Source organism: Hyla sarda, chromosome 1, assembly GCF_029499605.1.
Source record: "Hyla sarda isolate aHylSar1 chromosome 1, aHylSar1.hap1, whole genome shotgun sequence".
In the NCBI taxonomy this organism is placed as follows: domain Eukaryota; kingdom Metazoa; phylum Chordata; class Amphibia; order Anura; family Hylidae; genus Hyla; species Hyla sarda.
In genome coordinates, this window is record NC_079189.1 from 546,099,774 (window position 1) to 546,116,133 (window position 16,360).

Consider the following 16,360-nt stretch of genomic DNA (forward strand, 5'->3'; position numbering starts at 1 on the left):
AGACATTTTTGTAGGAAAAATGGGGAATATCCGGCAAATGTTTTAGGGGATATTTGGTGGAGCCTACCTATTGGACTCGGCAAATTGTGCATGAAACCAAGTAAACCACAAATGTGGTGTTACAGTTTATGTATTGCTTTATAACATAGGATGTGTTTGTCACGTAAGATGTGAATGTTTTGGTTACATGCATCACATTGCAGCAGGTGCAGTGATCCCTTATATGTAAGCCATGATGAAATGGTGGGACGAGATATTGGAATAAATTGGGGGATACCAATTGTCTGATGGCCGGTGCCTTCTTGGCAACGCACTTGTATCCGGACTTGGTGACACAGGAAAAAAAGAGTATCTGATAGTATCATAGGCATGTATTTGTGCACTATCTTGCATATAGATGGGAACGCAAAACTATACGTAGTAGAGAACACTAATGGAGATAAAACCAAAATCTTATCATTTTTTTAATTCTGTGTGAACAAGTCAGAGTGGGATTTATTAATAGCAATATTTTTCGCTCTGTCCAAAGACCATCTTGGATAACCTCATGCCAACAGTCTAGATGTTATAGAATTGGCTTCCCTCAAAAAATCTGTATGAGTTGTACAATTCCTGCATGGCCGAATCATCTCACCCACCGGCAAGTTTTCAATAATTTGCGGTGGGTAACATGTGCGGGCACACAGGATTGAATTGACCGCAGTGCTTTTCTGGTGAGTAACAGATACCACTTTGTTGTCCTGAGTATTACCTGGTAATGTCACATCTAAGAAGGAAACAGGGAGTTCATGGTGTGTGACAGTAAAACGTAAATTACACGGATTGGTATTAAGGAATTCCACATACTGTGGTACGGACGCCACATCGGAACCCCATACAAATATGAGATCATCGATGTAGTGCCCGTACCAGATCAGACACTCCAAACAAAAAGTGGATTTCCACCAGCACATGTAAATATTAGCTAAAGATGGGGAGAATTTAGCCCCCATAGAAACTCCTGTAGTTTGGATTAAAAAAAAACCTCCATCGAGCATAGAAAAATGTAAAAATGTAACAGCCACAAACAGGATCTCTCTGAGCTCAGGAGAATATGAAGAATAAGTGGACAAAAGCCATTCTAACGCGGTAACTGCCAAATGATGATGGATTACAGAGTAGACTGATGTAACATCTGCAGACACCAAGGAAAAGGTTTTGTGTCCCTAACATATCCAGGGAGCTGGGAAATGAGTGGTTGTAGTAATGTGTCCACCCGGTAGCAAAGGTTATCATTCAGGGAACCGATGCCTGCAACAACCGGTCTAAAGGGGGGGGGGGGGGGGGGGAAATGAGCTTGTGAATTTTGGGAAGGGAATGAAAAATAGGAATAATATGGTGTTTAACCAAAATAAAAGCAGCTTTCCTGGGAGTTAAAAACAAACACCCCTAGCCCAAGATTCACAAGCTCTGTTAGATGTTTCTTAAAAATATTGGTGGGATTAGATCTCAGAACCCTATAAGTATTACTGTCCAATAGAATGTCCACATTGATGCATTTGTATGGACCTCTGTCTAAAATGACTACTGCTCTGCCTTTATCAGCTTGCCGTATTACAAGGTCATCAGCTGTGGACAGACTATGGAGAGCCTCCCTTTCTAACCGAGTGAGATTAGACCTGGTGTGAACAGGTGTCTGGGTAAGGGACCTGTGATCTTGTTTGACTGTGTCCTAAAACAAACTCAAAATAGAGATCCTTAAGGGGGTACTCCGGTGTACACCTTTTTATTTATTTTTATTTTTTTAATCAACTGGTGCCAGAAAGTTAAACAGATTTGTAAATTACTTCTATAAAAAAAATCTTAGTCCTTCCAGTACTTCTTAGCTGCTGAATACTACAGAGGAAATTATTTTCTTTTTGGAACACAGTGCTCTCTGCTGACATCATGACCACAGTGCTCTCTGCTCATATCTCTGTCCATTTTAGGAACTGTCCAGAGAAGCATATGTTTTCTATGGGGATTTTCTCCTACTCTGGACAGTTCTTAAAATGGACAGAGGTGTCAGCAGAGAGCACTGTGGTCATGATGTCAGCAGAGAGCTCTGTGCTCCAAAAAGAAAAGAATTTCCTCTGTAGTAGTAGAAGTTATTTACAAATCTGTTTAACTTTCTGGCACCAGTTGATAAAAAAATAAATAAAAAAAAGTTTTCCACCGGAGTACCCCTTTAACCTCTTAAGGACACAGGGCGTATGGATACGCCCTCACACCCTGGGCCTTAAGGACACAGGGCGTATCCATACGCCCTGGCATTTTCCGGTCCCTGCCGCTCGCCGGGCAGAGATCGGAAGCGGATGCCTGCTGGAATGCTTCTGCAGGCATCCAGGGCAAACGCCGAGGGGGGCCATGTCTGCGAGGGAAATCGCCCCTGCGATCTGCGGCGATACCGGGCTGATCGGGTCTCTGGGACCCGACCGCCCGGTAATTTTGCATGATCCCGGTCGTCACAGACAGCCAGGACCATGCTGAAGGCTAGGAGCAAGGTGGCAAGCCTGCCACCTCCTCCTATCCCCTGTGAACAGTCTGTTAGCTAACCGACCAATCGCAGGGGGGGGGGGGGGGGGGTGGTTACTTCCTCCCGCCCTGCCCGGCCCCTGGAGGTCCGGAGAGGACGGGAGGAAGACCGGAGGACGCAGCGGGGGACAGGGGAGTTTTGCAACATCTGGAAGGGCACAGATTGGGAACCACTGTATTAGTGGTCTGCAAACTGTAGTCCTCCAGATGTTGCAATACTACAACTCCAAGCATGCTGGGAGTTGTAGTTCGGCAACACCTGGCTCTAAAGATGTTGCCGAACTACTACTTCCAGCATGCCTGAGAATGTTTGGGAGTAGTGGTTTTGCAACAACTGGAGGCACACTGGTTGGGAAACATTGTCTGTTTCCTAACTCAGTGTTTCCCAACCTGTGTGCCTCCAGCTGTTGCAAAACTATAACTACCAGCATGCACTGAGGGAGTTGTAGTTTTGCAACAGCTGGAGGTCCCCCCCCTGTGAATGTACAGGGTACATTCACATGGGCAGGGGGCTTACTGTGAGTATCAGGCTGCAAGTTTGCGATGCAGCAAATTTTGCACGGCAGCTCAAACTCGCAGCGGGAAACTCGCTGTAATCCCCCGCCCGTGTGACTGTACCCTAAAAACACTACACTACACTTACACTAACACAAAATAAAATAAAAAAGTAAAAAACAAAAACATATACACATACACCTACACAGCCCCCCTCCCCTTCCCAATAAAAATGAAAAACGTCTGGTATGCCACTGTTTCCAAAATGGAGCCTCCAGCTGTTGCAAAACAACAACTCCCAGTATTGCCGGACAGCCGTTGACTGTCCAAGCATGCTGGGAGTTTTGCAACAGCTGGAGGCACCCTGTTTGGGAATCACTGGCGTAGAATACCCCTATGTCCACCCCTATGCAAATCCCTAATTCAGGCCTCAAATGCACATGGCGCTCTCACTTCGGAGCCCTGTCGTATTTCAAGGGAACAGTTTAGGGCCACATATGGGGTATCGTCGTACTCGGGAGAAATTGCCTAAAAAATTTTGGGGGTCTTTTTCTCCTTTCACCTCTTATGAAAAGGTGAAGTTGGGGTCTACACCAGCATGTTAGTGTAAAAAAAAAAAAAATTGTTTACACTAACATGCTGGTGTTGCCCTATACTTTTCATTTTGACAAGAGGTAAAAGGGGAAAAAAGACCCCCAAAATTTGTAATGCAATTTCTCCTGACTACTGAGATACCCCATATGTGGGCACAAATTGCTCTGGGGGCGCACACCAAGGCCCAGAAGGGAGAGTGCACCATGTACATTTGAGGTGATTTGCACAGGGGTGGCTGATTGTTACAGCAGTTTTGACAAACGCAAAAAAAACAAAACCCCACATGTGACCCCATTTCGGAAACTACACCCCTCACGGAATGTAATGAGGGGTGCAGTGAGAATTTAACCCCCACTGGTGTCTGACAGATCTTTGGAACAGTGGGCTGTGCAAATTAAAAATTTTGTACAGCCCACTGTTCCAAAGATGTGACAGACACCAGTGGGGGGTAAATGCTCACTGTACCCCTCATTACATTCTTTGAGGGGTCTAGTTTCCAAAATGGTATGCCATGTGTTTTTTTTTCTGTCCTGGCACCATAGGGGCTTCCTAAATGCGACATGCCCCCCCCGAGCAAAATTTGCTCTCAAAAAGCCAAATATGACTCCTTCTCTTCTGAGCATTGTAGTTTGCCCGTAGTGCACTTCAGGTCAACTTATGGAGTACCTCCATACTCAGAAGAGATGGGGTTACAAATTCTGGGGGGTATTTTCTGCTATTAACCCTTGCAAAAATGTGAAATTTGGGGGGGAAACACACATTTTAGTGAAATATTTTTTTTTAACGTATGCAAAAGTCGTGAAACCCCTGTGGGGTATTAAGCCTCACTTTATTCCTTGTTACGTTCCTCAAGGGGTCTAGTTTCCAAAATTGTATGGCATGTGTTTTTTTTTGCTCTGACACCATAGGGGCTTCCCAAATGCAACATGCCCCCCAAAAACCATTTCAGAAAAACTTACTCTCCAAAATCCCCTTGTGGCTTCTGAGCCCTCTACTGCGCCCGCCGAACAATTTACATACACATATGAGGTATGTGCTTACTCGAGAGAAATTGGGCTACAAAGATAAGTATAAATTTTCTCCTTTTACCCCTTGTAAAAATAAAAAAATTGGGTCTACAAAAACATGCGAGTGTAAAAAATTAAGATTGTGAATTTTCTCCTTCACTTTGCTGCTATTCCTGTGAAACACCTAAAGGGTTAAAAGGCTGACCGAATGTCATTTTGAATAATTTGGGGGTGCATTTTTTATAATGGGGTCATTTGTGAAAAATTGGAAAATTGCTGCTGAATTGCCCTGGTGTCTTCCAAAAGTAAAAACTTGTCAATTTTATGATGCAAACATAAAGTGGACATATTGTATATGTGAATAAAAAAAAAATATTTTGAATATCCATTTTCCTTACAAGCAGAGAGCTTCAAAGTTAGAAAAATGCAAAATTTTCAAATTTTTCATAAAATTTTGGGATTTTTCACCAAGAAAGGATGCAAGTTACCAAAAAATGTTACCACTATGTTAAAGTAGAATATGTCACGAAAAAACATTCTCGGAATCAGAATGATAACTAAAAGCATTCCAGAGTTATTAATGTTTAAAGTGACAGTGGTCAGATGTTCAAAAAATGGCCGGGTTCTACGGTGTAAAATGGCTGGGTCCTTAAGAGATTAATGCAACAGGATAAAATGAGGAATTCTTAAATGGGCACTGTCAGATACAAAAACTTTTGATATGTTGTAAAGCATGTATAACCAATAGGTTTTGCAATTGCTTTCATTAGAAAATTTTAAGTATTTCATACTGAAAAAGCCAGTCAAACAACTGCCCCCCCTGCCTGCTTGGACACATACTAGTCCTGCTGTGTCCATGCGTCATCACCTATGTCATGAACACACTTCCTTGATTGACAGCTGTGAGCGCAGGGCTCACAGCTAGAGGAAAAATCCTCCCACTGTCAGCTTGTGTCCCGCTACTGTCAGTGAGGACACGCTGGAAGTTGTAGTTGGGAGACACGCTGGGAGATGTGAGCAGACAGCATACTGAGGGAGGGGGTGGAGACCTGAACAGTGAGGCCGCGCCCCCTCCCTTTGAGAGGAACTCCGACTAGTGAGCAAAATTAAAAGTGTAATAAAAAAATAAAGGTGCTAGACATATAAAAAATTTGATGTACATGGTCAGGATTAGGTACTGAGTGAGATATTTAAAAAAAACATTTCTAATGTTAAATTTAGGAATTTTCTCAGGAGCAGTTGAAACGTGATCACAAAGTTTTTGAAGATTGGACATGGCCGATAATTCTTTATATGGTTTGTAGTGGTAATGATGGGGGTTGTTGTCAGTCGCCTGATGTAACTGTATGTAATCTCTTATATAATCTGTAGTGGTAATGATGGGGGTTGTTGTCAGTCACCTGATGTAACTGTATGTAATCTCTTATATAATCTGTAGTGGTAATGATGGGGGTTGTTGTCAGTCACCTGATGTAACTGTATGTAATCTCTTATATAATCTGTAGTGGTAATGATGGGGGTGGTCAGTCACCTGATGTAATTGTATGTAATCACTTATTTGGTCTGTAGTGGTAATGATGGGGGTTGTTGTCAGTCACCTGATGTAACTGTATGTAATCACTTATATAATCTGTAGTGGTAATCATGGGGGTTGCTGTCAGTCACCTGATATAAATGTATGTAATCACTTATTTGGTCTGTAGTGGTAATGATGGGGGCTGTCAGTCACCTGATATAAATGTATGTAATCACTCATTTGGTCTGTAGTGGTAATGATGGGGGTTGTTGTCAGTCACCTGATGTAACTGTATGTAATCACTTATTTGGTCTGTAGTGGTAATGATGGGGGTTGCTGTCAGTCACCTGATATAAATGTATGTAATCACTTATATGGTCTGTAGTGGTAATGATGGGGGTTGTTGTCAGTCACCTGATATAACTGTATGTAATCACTTATATGGTCTGTAGTGGTAATGATGGGGGTTGTTGTCAGTCACCTGATGTAACTGTATGTAATCACTTATATGGTCTGTAGTGGTAATGATGGGGGTTGTTGTCAGTCACCTGATGTAACTGTATGTAATCACTTATATGGTCTGTAGTGGTAATGATGGGGGTTGTCAGTCACCTGATGTAACTGTATGTAATCACTTATATGATCTGTAGTGGTAATGATGGGGGTTGCTGTCAGTCACCTGATGTAACTGTATGTAATCACTTATATGGTATGTAGTGGTAATGATGGGGGTTGTTGTCAGTCACCTGATGTAACTGTATGTAATCACTTATATGGTCTGTAGTGGTAATGATGGGGGCTGTCAGTCACCTGATGTAACTGTATGTAATCACTTATATGGTCTGTAGTGGTAATGATGGGGGCTGTCAGTCACCTGATGTAACTGTATGTAATCACTTATAGGATCTGTAGTGGTAATGATGGGGGTTGCTGTCAGTCACCTGATGTAACTGTATGTAATCACTTATATGGTCTGTAGTGGTAATGATGGGGGCTGTCAGTCACCTGATTTAACTGTTTGTAGGGCCGTTAGAAGGAATTTGGGGGCCCCAAGCAAAATGGACATGGAGGCCCCCCCCTTTGATGTTCACGCACATCACGCTCTAGGGCCGGCTTCAGGACATAGTAATGCCGGCCCTTGAATTCTGGGAGCGCAACGTGAGCAAACGTCGATACGACGCACATTAGGTGCAGCAGTGTTCTCCCCACATTATGTGCAGCAGAGTTCCCCCCACATTAGGTGCAGCATAGTTCTCCCCACATTAGGTTGGCAGTGTTCCCCACATTAGGCAGGCAGTGTTCCCCCCACATTAGGCAGGCAGTGTTCCCCCCACATTAGGTGCAGCAGTGTTCCCCCACATTAGGTGCAGCAGTGTTCCCTACCCATAGGTAGGGGGTCTGACTGCTGAGACCCCCACCGATCACCTCGGTTGAAGTGGTTCTTCAGCTGTTGGATAGCTAAAACTCCCATCATGTCTGGAGAGCCTCTGGCATTGGGAGTTGTAGTTTTGTAACAGCTGGAGAGACACAGATTGGACACAGTTTTACCCATCATCACTGCAGAACTTACAAGTGACTACAGCTCTGATGGGACAGTCAGGAGAACACACAATGATATCAGGGACCTGAGTGACGTCTTCTCTGTTATCTTTTCTTCTTCATCTGGTCCAGAGACCAGGTCTTCCTCCAGCTCCATCTTCTCTGCAGAGTCTGACATCCAGACATCGTTGGCTCCTCACTTTGTCAGCAGATCCTCATCCTCTGTATGGAGACAGTAATCATTATAACCTTGTCAGAATTGTACCCTAAATAAAATACTGCCCCACACTGTACCCTGAATATAATACTGCCCCACACTATACCCTAAATAATATACTGCCCCACACTGTACCCTGAATATAATACTGCTATACACTGTACCCACTAAATATAATCCTGCCACACACTGTACCATAAATAGAATACTGCCCCACACTGTACCCTGAATATAATACTGCTATACACTGTACCCACTAAATATAATCCTGCCCCACACTGTACCCTGAACATAATACTGCCACACATTGTACCCTGAATATAATACTGCTATACACTGTACCCTGAATATAATACTGCCACACACTGTACCCACTAAATATAATACTGCCATACACTGTACCCTGAATATAATACTGCCACACACTGTATCCACTGAATATAATACTGCCACACACTGTAACCTGAATACTGCCACATGCTGTACCCACTAAATAAAATACTGCCATACACTGTACCCACTAAATATAATTGTTACGCCTAGCGCTCCGGGTCCCCGCTCCTCCCCGGAGCGCTCACGGCGCCTTTCTCCCTGCAGCTCCCCGGTCAGCGCTGACCGGGAGCGCTGCCCTGTCATGGCCGTTGGGGATGCGATTCGCACAGCGGGACGCGCCCGCTCGCGAATCGCATCCCAGGTCACTTACCCGTTCCCGTCTCCTGCGGTCATGTGCTGGCGCGCGCGGCTCCGCTCTCTAGGGCGCGCGCGCGCCAGCTCCCTGAGACTTAAAGGGCCAGTGCACCAATGATTGGTGCCTGGCCCAATTAGCTTAATTGGTTCCCATCTGTTTCCTGGCTATATCTAGTCTCCTCCCTTGCACTTCCTTGCCGGATCTTGTTGCCCTAGAGCCTAGTGAAAGCGTTTTTGTGTGTTTATACCCTGTGTACCAGAACTTTGCTATCTCCCCTGACTACGAACCTTGCCGCCTGCCCCCGACCTTCTGCTACGTCCGACTTTGCTTCTGCCTACTCCCTTGTACCTCGCCTATCTTCAGCAGCCAGAGAGGTGAGCCGTTGCTAGTGGATACGACCTGGTCACTACCGCCGCAGCAAGACCATCCCGCTTTGCGGCGGGCTCTGGTGAAAACCTGTAGTGTCTTAGAACCGGTCCACTAGCACGGTCCTCGCTATCCCTCTCTGGCACAGAGGATCCACCTCCTGCCAGCCGGCATCGTGACAGTAGATCCGGCCATGGATCCCGCTGAAGTTCCTCTGCCTGTTGTCGCCGACCTCCCCACACTGGTCGCCCAGCAAGCCCGACAGATTGCCCAACAAGATCACCAGCTGTCGTACTTGACCACCATGACTCAGCAACTCCAGTCGCAGCTACAGCAGATTCAGTCTCAGCTACAGCAGCAGCAACCATCTCCTCCGCCAGCTCCTGCACCTCTTCCGCAGCGAGTGGCCACTCCTAGCCTCCGCCTGTCTTTGCCGGACAAATTTAATGGGGACTCTAAGTTTTGCCGTGGCTTTCTTTCCCAATGTTCCCTGCATCTGGAGATGATGTCGGATCAGTTTCCTACTGAAAGGTCTAAGGTGGCTTTCGTAGTCAGCCTTCTGTCTGGAAAAGCCCTGTCATGGGCCACACCGCTCTGGGACCGTGATGATCCCGTCACTGCCTCTGTACACTCCTTCTTCTCGGAAATTCGAAGTGTCTTTGAGGAACCTGCCCGAGCCTCTTCTGCTGAGACTGCCCTGCTGAACCTGGTCCAGGGTAATTCCTCCGTTGGCGAGTACGCCATACAATTCCGTACTCTTGCTTCTGAACTTTCCTGGAATAATGAGGCTCTCTGCGCGACCTTTAAAAAAGGCCTATCCAGCAACATTAAAGATGTTCTGGCCGCACGAGAGACTCCTGCTAGCCTGCATGAACTCATTCATCTAGCCACTCGCATTGACATGCGTTTTTCTGAGAGGCATCAAGAGCTCCGCCAGGAAAAAGACTTAGATCTCTGGCCACCTCTCCCACAGTCTCCACTGCAATCTGCGCCTAGGCCTCCCGCCGAGGAGGCCATGCAAGTGGATCGGTCTCGCCTGACCCTGGAAGAGAGGAATCGCCGTAAGGAAGAGAATCTTTGTTTGTACTGTGCCAGTACTGAACATTTTCTGGTGGATTGCCCAATCCGTCCTCCACGTCTGGGAAACGCACGCTCACACTCAGCTCTCGTGGGTGTGGCGTCTCTTGATGCCAAGTCGGCTTCTCCACGTCTCACGGTACCTGTTCGGATTTCCACTTCAGCCAGCTCTCCCCTCTCAGCCGTGGCCTGTCTGGACTCTGGAGCTTCTGGGAATTTTATTCGGGAGTCCTTTGTGAATAAATTCCATATTCCGGTGACCCGTCTTGTCAAGCCACTCCGCATCTCCGCGGTCAACGGAGCCAGGTTGGACTGTACCATACGTTTCCGCACGGAGCCCCTTCTTATGAGCATCGGATCTCATCACGAGAGGATTGAACTTTTGGTCCTCCCCAATTGCACCTCGGAAATTCTCCTTGGACTTCCCTGGCTTCAACTTCATTCCCCAACCCTGGATTGGTCCACTGGGGAGATCAAGAGTTGGGGGTCCTCTTGTGCCAAGAACTGTCTAAAACCGGTTCCCAGTAACCCTTGCCGTAACTCTGTGGTTCCTCCTGTATCCGGTCCCCCTAAGGTCATTAAGGACTCTGCCTGCCACAGGAAATGCCCCTCCCCCCCTCCCAGGCAAGCTTCTGTGTCCCCTCATGGCCCTCGTCCTGGTGTCACACTGCCCCGTGCCAGGTCTCGCCCTCTGCCCTCTCTCCCCATTCCTACTCCTGCGGTTCTGCCTGCCGTTGAGGAATCCCTCCTTCCTTTCCCGGTGTCCTCATCCCAGGGGAGGCAGTTACCCGATAAAGAGAAGGGGAGACCTAAGGGGGGGGGTACTGTTACGCCTAGCGCTCCGGGTCCCCGCTCCTCCCCGGAGCGCTCACGGCGCCTTTCTCCCTGCAGCTCCCCGGTCAGCGCTGACCGGGAGCGCTGCCCTGTCATGGCCGTTGGGGATGCGATTCGCACAGCGGGACGCGCCCGCTCGCGAATCGCATCCCAGGTCACTTACCCGTTCCCGTCTCCTGCGGTCATGTGCTGGCGCGCGCGGCTCCGCTCTCTAGGGCGCGCGCGCGCCAGCTCCCTGAGACTTAAAGGGCCAGTGCACCAATGATTGGTGCCTGGCCCAATTAGCTTAATTGGTTCCCATCTGTTTCCTGGCTATATCTAGTCTCCTCCCTTGCACTTCCTTGCCGGATCTTGTTGCCCTAGAGCCTAGTGAAAGCGTTTTTGTGTGTTTATACCCTGTGTACCAGAACTTTGCTATCTCCCCTGACTACGAACCTTGCCGCCTGCCCCCGACCTTCTGCTACGTCCGACTTTGCTTCTGCCTACTCCCTTGTACCTCGCCTATCTTCAGCAGCCAGAGAGGTGAGCCGTTGCTAGTGGATACGACCTGGTCACTACCGCCGCAGCAAGACCATCCCGCTTTGCGGCGGGCTCTGGTGAAAACCTGTAGTGTCTTAGAACCGGTCCACTAGCACGGTCCTCGCTATCCCTCTCTGGCACAGAGGATCCACCTCCTGCCAGCCGGCATCGTGACAATAATACTGCCACACACTGTACCCTGAATATAATACTGCCACATGCTGTACCCACTAAATATAATTCTGCCTTACACTGTACCCTGAATATTATACTGCCACACACTGTACCCTGAATATAATGCTGCTCCATACTGTATCCACTGAATACAATACTGCCACACATACATACACATCATATATACATATACACCCCTCTTATCCTCTGTGTCCTCATCACCCCCATAACACCCCCGCCAAACCTCTCCTCATCATTACTATAACTCCCCCCCCCCCACCTCTCCTCATCACTACTATAACCAGGGGGGGTTATGGGGGGGTGATGAGGAGAGCTGCAGGGGGGGCACCTCTCATCACCCCCATAATACCCCCCCTGCACCTCTCATCACCCCCATAACACCCCCCTGCACCTCTCATCACCCACATAACACCCCCCTGCACCTCTTATCACCCCCATAACACCCCTGCACCTCTTATCACCCCATAACACCCCCTGCACCTCTTATCACCCCCATAACACCCCTGCACCTCTCATCACCCCCATAACACCCCCCACACACCTCTCATCCCCATTGTAGTCCCCTAACCACCATACAATCCCCCGACCCCCCCCCCCCCCCCCGGGGCCTCCGCGCCAGTTTACTTACCCTGCCGTGGATTGTTGCAGCGGCGTGAGTCTGCTGCTGCTCCTGTCACTGCATGAGGAGGATGCTGGAGGTTTGCGTTGTGACGTAGGCAGGGACAGGTTAGGTGATTGGAGTGGACGTGCGTGCCTGCGCGGGGCACGTGACGTCTCTACTCCCATCGGCCCCTGACCTATCCGTGGCCGGCCCTGCTTTGTTTCTTAAGGGGCCCGCGCCCTACAAAAAGGTAATTTAATTGAAATGTGCGGGCCCCCCGAAGTGCCCCGTCGCTACTGGATGGACAAGCACCGGCTCTGCTCGGGGCCCCCAGCCAGCTCGGGGCCCCAAGCAATTGCCTGGTTTGCTGGTCCGGTAGCGACGGGCCTGACTGTATGTAATCACTTATTTGGTCTGTGGTGGTAATGATGGGGGTTGTTGTCAGTCTGTCACCTAAATAATAAAAATAATATTTTTATTTATATAGCGCCTACAGATTCCGCAGCGCTTACAATTATGGGGTACAAACAAAGTATGTCCTCCTAAACTTAGATGACATACTGACAGCGTTATTGCTGTTAAAGAGTTATTCCCATTTTGCATGTGCAGTTGTAATGAGGGTGTGATTAGTGGGCGTGGCTTGTTCCTCTATGCTCTCAGCAAAAGTTGGGAGGTATGCCTACCCTTTCCTCTTTATGAAGTCTAGAAAAACTAGATAAACTAATTTCTTCCAATAATAGCACCATATCAGTCCTTAGGTTGTGTATGGTATTACAGCTTTGCTCCAGTCACTTCAACTGAACTGCAATACCACACACAACCTGGGGACAGGTGTGGTGCTGTTTTTTAGAAGAACTATTTTTCTCATCCTGGGCAAGATCATTCTTTTTATTGCAGAAACTTCGCCACTGAAACTCTATATTGTGCTCTTTGCAGGGGTATCCCATTAAAGGAGTACTGTGGTGCAGGAACACTTATTCCCATCTAAAGGATAGGGGTTAGGTGTCTGATCGTGGGGGTCCGACCACCGGGACCCTGTGATCTAATGCCTGGTGCCCCCGCTTTCTCCAGGAATGGAGCGTGACGACCCCTGCATGAAGCGGCAGCAAACATGCCCCTCCATGTATCTCTATGGGAGTTTGTGTATCTAGGGCTCTCCCATAGAGATACATGGAGGGGCATGTCGGCCACAACTTTGTTGGGGGGCTTGACACGCTCCATTCCTGGGGAGAGCCGGGATGCCTGGCATTAGATCCTAGTGGTTGGACCCCCGCGATAAGACACTTATCCCCTATCTTTTGTATAAGGGATAAGTGTTCCTGCACCACAGTATTCCTTTAACAGCAATGGGATTCCATATTGTGAAACCAGCCTAACACATGCACATCTTTAAAGTGTAACTGTCAGAGCACACAAAAAAACTGTTATATGTTACTCATTCCCTTATCCTGATCATGTACATGTAATATTTATGTCTCTATCACCAATATTTCACCAAAAATAGCATATTATAGCTACTCAATGTCTTTTCCATCTTGTCAAATTGAGGGGTCCTGTCCTTCTCTTGCATGAACCAACACAACAAATAACCCTAGGGGGTTAAATATCCTCTAAATTACATATGCTACAATACTTAAACATAACTTTTATTGTTCTTATGTATAACTAACAAAAAGGTGAGAAACACACAATTAAAATTCCAGTAGCACTAGTGTCAATTAGGTATCTGAGAACCAACACTATGGGTCGTAGCCGGTATAACCACCATGGATTGTTGTGTTGGTTTATTACCTCTACATGTGCTATTTGGCCTAAGAGAGTAGTAGGATTTCTTCTCTTGCATGCACTGTGATGACTCCTCCCCCTTCCTTACTCTGCTGACTCACTGCTCTGGGGAGCGAGCCTGGCAGCCCTGCTCTGTAACCCTTTCCTCTCTAGATTCATGTTATACACACACACGATTATTGGAGATTGCCTGTACTCTACCACCAAAGACAATATGGAGAGTGTATAACTTACATCTTCCTATGTCATTCATGTGTGTCATCCTTTGCCAGTCCTGTAATGCTGGGACTTGTAGTTTTGGAATAGTTAACGGTACAGTGTTTGGTTATCTCTTTTTTGAAGCAGTGTTGCTTTCAGCTGTGTGTCTACAGCTTTTGCAAAACGACAACTCCCAGACATCCTTTGACTGTCCAGGCAAGCTTGGAGTTAAAGTTTTGCAACAGCTGGAGGCACATGATTGGTAAAACTCTGTTACAGCATTGTTTCTGCAGGCGGTGTTCCTTTTGCAGTCTTGTCAACCAGCCATCTCATGTCCATGACCCTTGGACACACTCATGCTGCTGTGGGACTCATCAGTGTCCCAGGAGATATGAAGACCCCTAGTGGTGGGATTTTCAAAGGCTTTTTTCTTTAATAAAATGTGAACATTTTTTGAAGAAGTATATTATAAAAACTATTGTTTTGCCAAGATGTACAACATATTAAAAGTTTTTATATCTGACAGTGCCCATTTAAGATTTGGCTACAGGCAGACATCCTTATTAGAAAGTGAGCACAAAACCTTCAGCAGCACTCAGTACATTATGGCATAGCCGCTGTTATTGGCCTATTGACACTAATGTTCTTATCTGATGGATCATGTCTTGTGACGTTGGCTCTCTATGGGTCTCTTATTTGACCTAATTTCAAGGCAAGGTCAGACAATCTTTGTGAGAAGGTCATTGACCTTTATGGTGAGCAGATGTCATGTTATTTCTCAGTGGAGAAAGCAATGCAGACTATGCTTATAAAAGAAAAGAAAGAAAATGGCAGCAGCACACTTGGTCAACAAAATGGAGGCTCTTAGTGCACTTTTTGATCAAAACATGTCCCCCCATCCACCACGCGGAGGTGGCCTCATATCGGATGAGACCCTATCACTCTTTTCACTCACCTCTGCTGGGCATACAGCCTTTGACTGGGTGAAATGTTGGATCCACTATCCATTTAAACCACCTCCTGTGAAATAAGGGAGGGGATGCATGGCTACAGAGGGAGCCACTCCCCCCAAATTGCACAGCAAAAACAAAAAAAACAGAATAGTAGCCAGCACCAATACCCAAAACACAGGTGCATGCTGCTGTGGCAAGTACAAAACATACAAAAAAAGAAAATGGCAGCAGCACACTTGGAAAAGAGTGTTAGGGTCCTATCCAATTTGAGGCCACCTCCGGGTGGTGGATGGGGGGGCACGTTTTGATCAAAAAGTGCGCTAAGAGCCTCCATTTTGTTGACCAAGTGTGCTGCTGCCATTTTCTTTTTTTGTATGTATTGTACCTGCCACAGCAGCGTGCACCCGTGTAATGGGTATTGGTGCTGGCTACTATTCTGTTTTTGCTAGACTATACTTATAACCTGGCTCAGAAATTCTGCAGTAGCAGAGTTCCATTGATTTCACATGTAGAAATTCTGTGGCAGAAATATCTGCTGCGGAAATCCCGATTTCAGTGTCCGCGGAAACAACAAACATGTTCATGTTCAGGAAATGCATTGCAGGCTATTGACATGGCGCATTTCCAAGCGGTCCTAGCGTGTTTTCCAAATGTAGCTTCAGAAGAAAGTAGTCGGCAACTCACCACTTAGCGTCTTCAGTCTTCTTTATTGTACAAAATACTCACAGTTCATACAGCGGAGAGGGATAGGTGACGGGGGGTACAGACAAGGCAACAAGCTCCGTTTCGCACTGGCAAATGCTTCTTCCTGCCAATAGTGTGAAGTGGTAAACACTATAGAGGACAGTGCACTATTACAAATGGATCTGGATAGGTTGGAGGTTTGGGCTGGGAAGTGGCAGATGAGGTTCAACACTGATAAATGTAAGGTAATGCATATGGGGATTATGCAGGCTGGGATTATGTATTAAATGGGAGCACACTTGGGACGACTGATGTGGAAAAGGACTTGGAAGTCTTAGTTAACAGTAAATTTAGCTGTAGTGACCAATGTCGGGCAGCTGCTGCCAAGGGAAATAAAAATATGGGGTGCATCAATAGGGGCATAGATGCCCACGACAAGGAAATAATTCTACCGCTGTACAAATCATTAGTCAGACCACACATAGAATACTGTGTACATTACTGGGCACCAGTGTACAAGAAAGATATAGTGGAGCTGG

General features: G+C 46.8%; 1 protein-coding gene across 3 annotated transcripts in view; it reads left to right on the forward strand.

Moving 5' to 3' along the window:
* The window catches only part of LOC130292572 (uncharacterized), a 105,023-nt gene that overhangs the window by 3,305 nt on the left and 85,358 nt on the right, over nucleotides 1–16,360 (forward strand). The window lies entirely within an intron of this gene.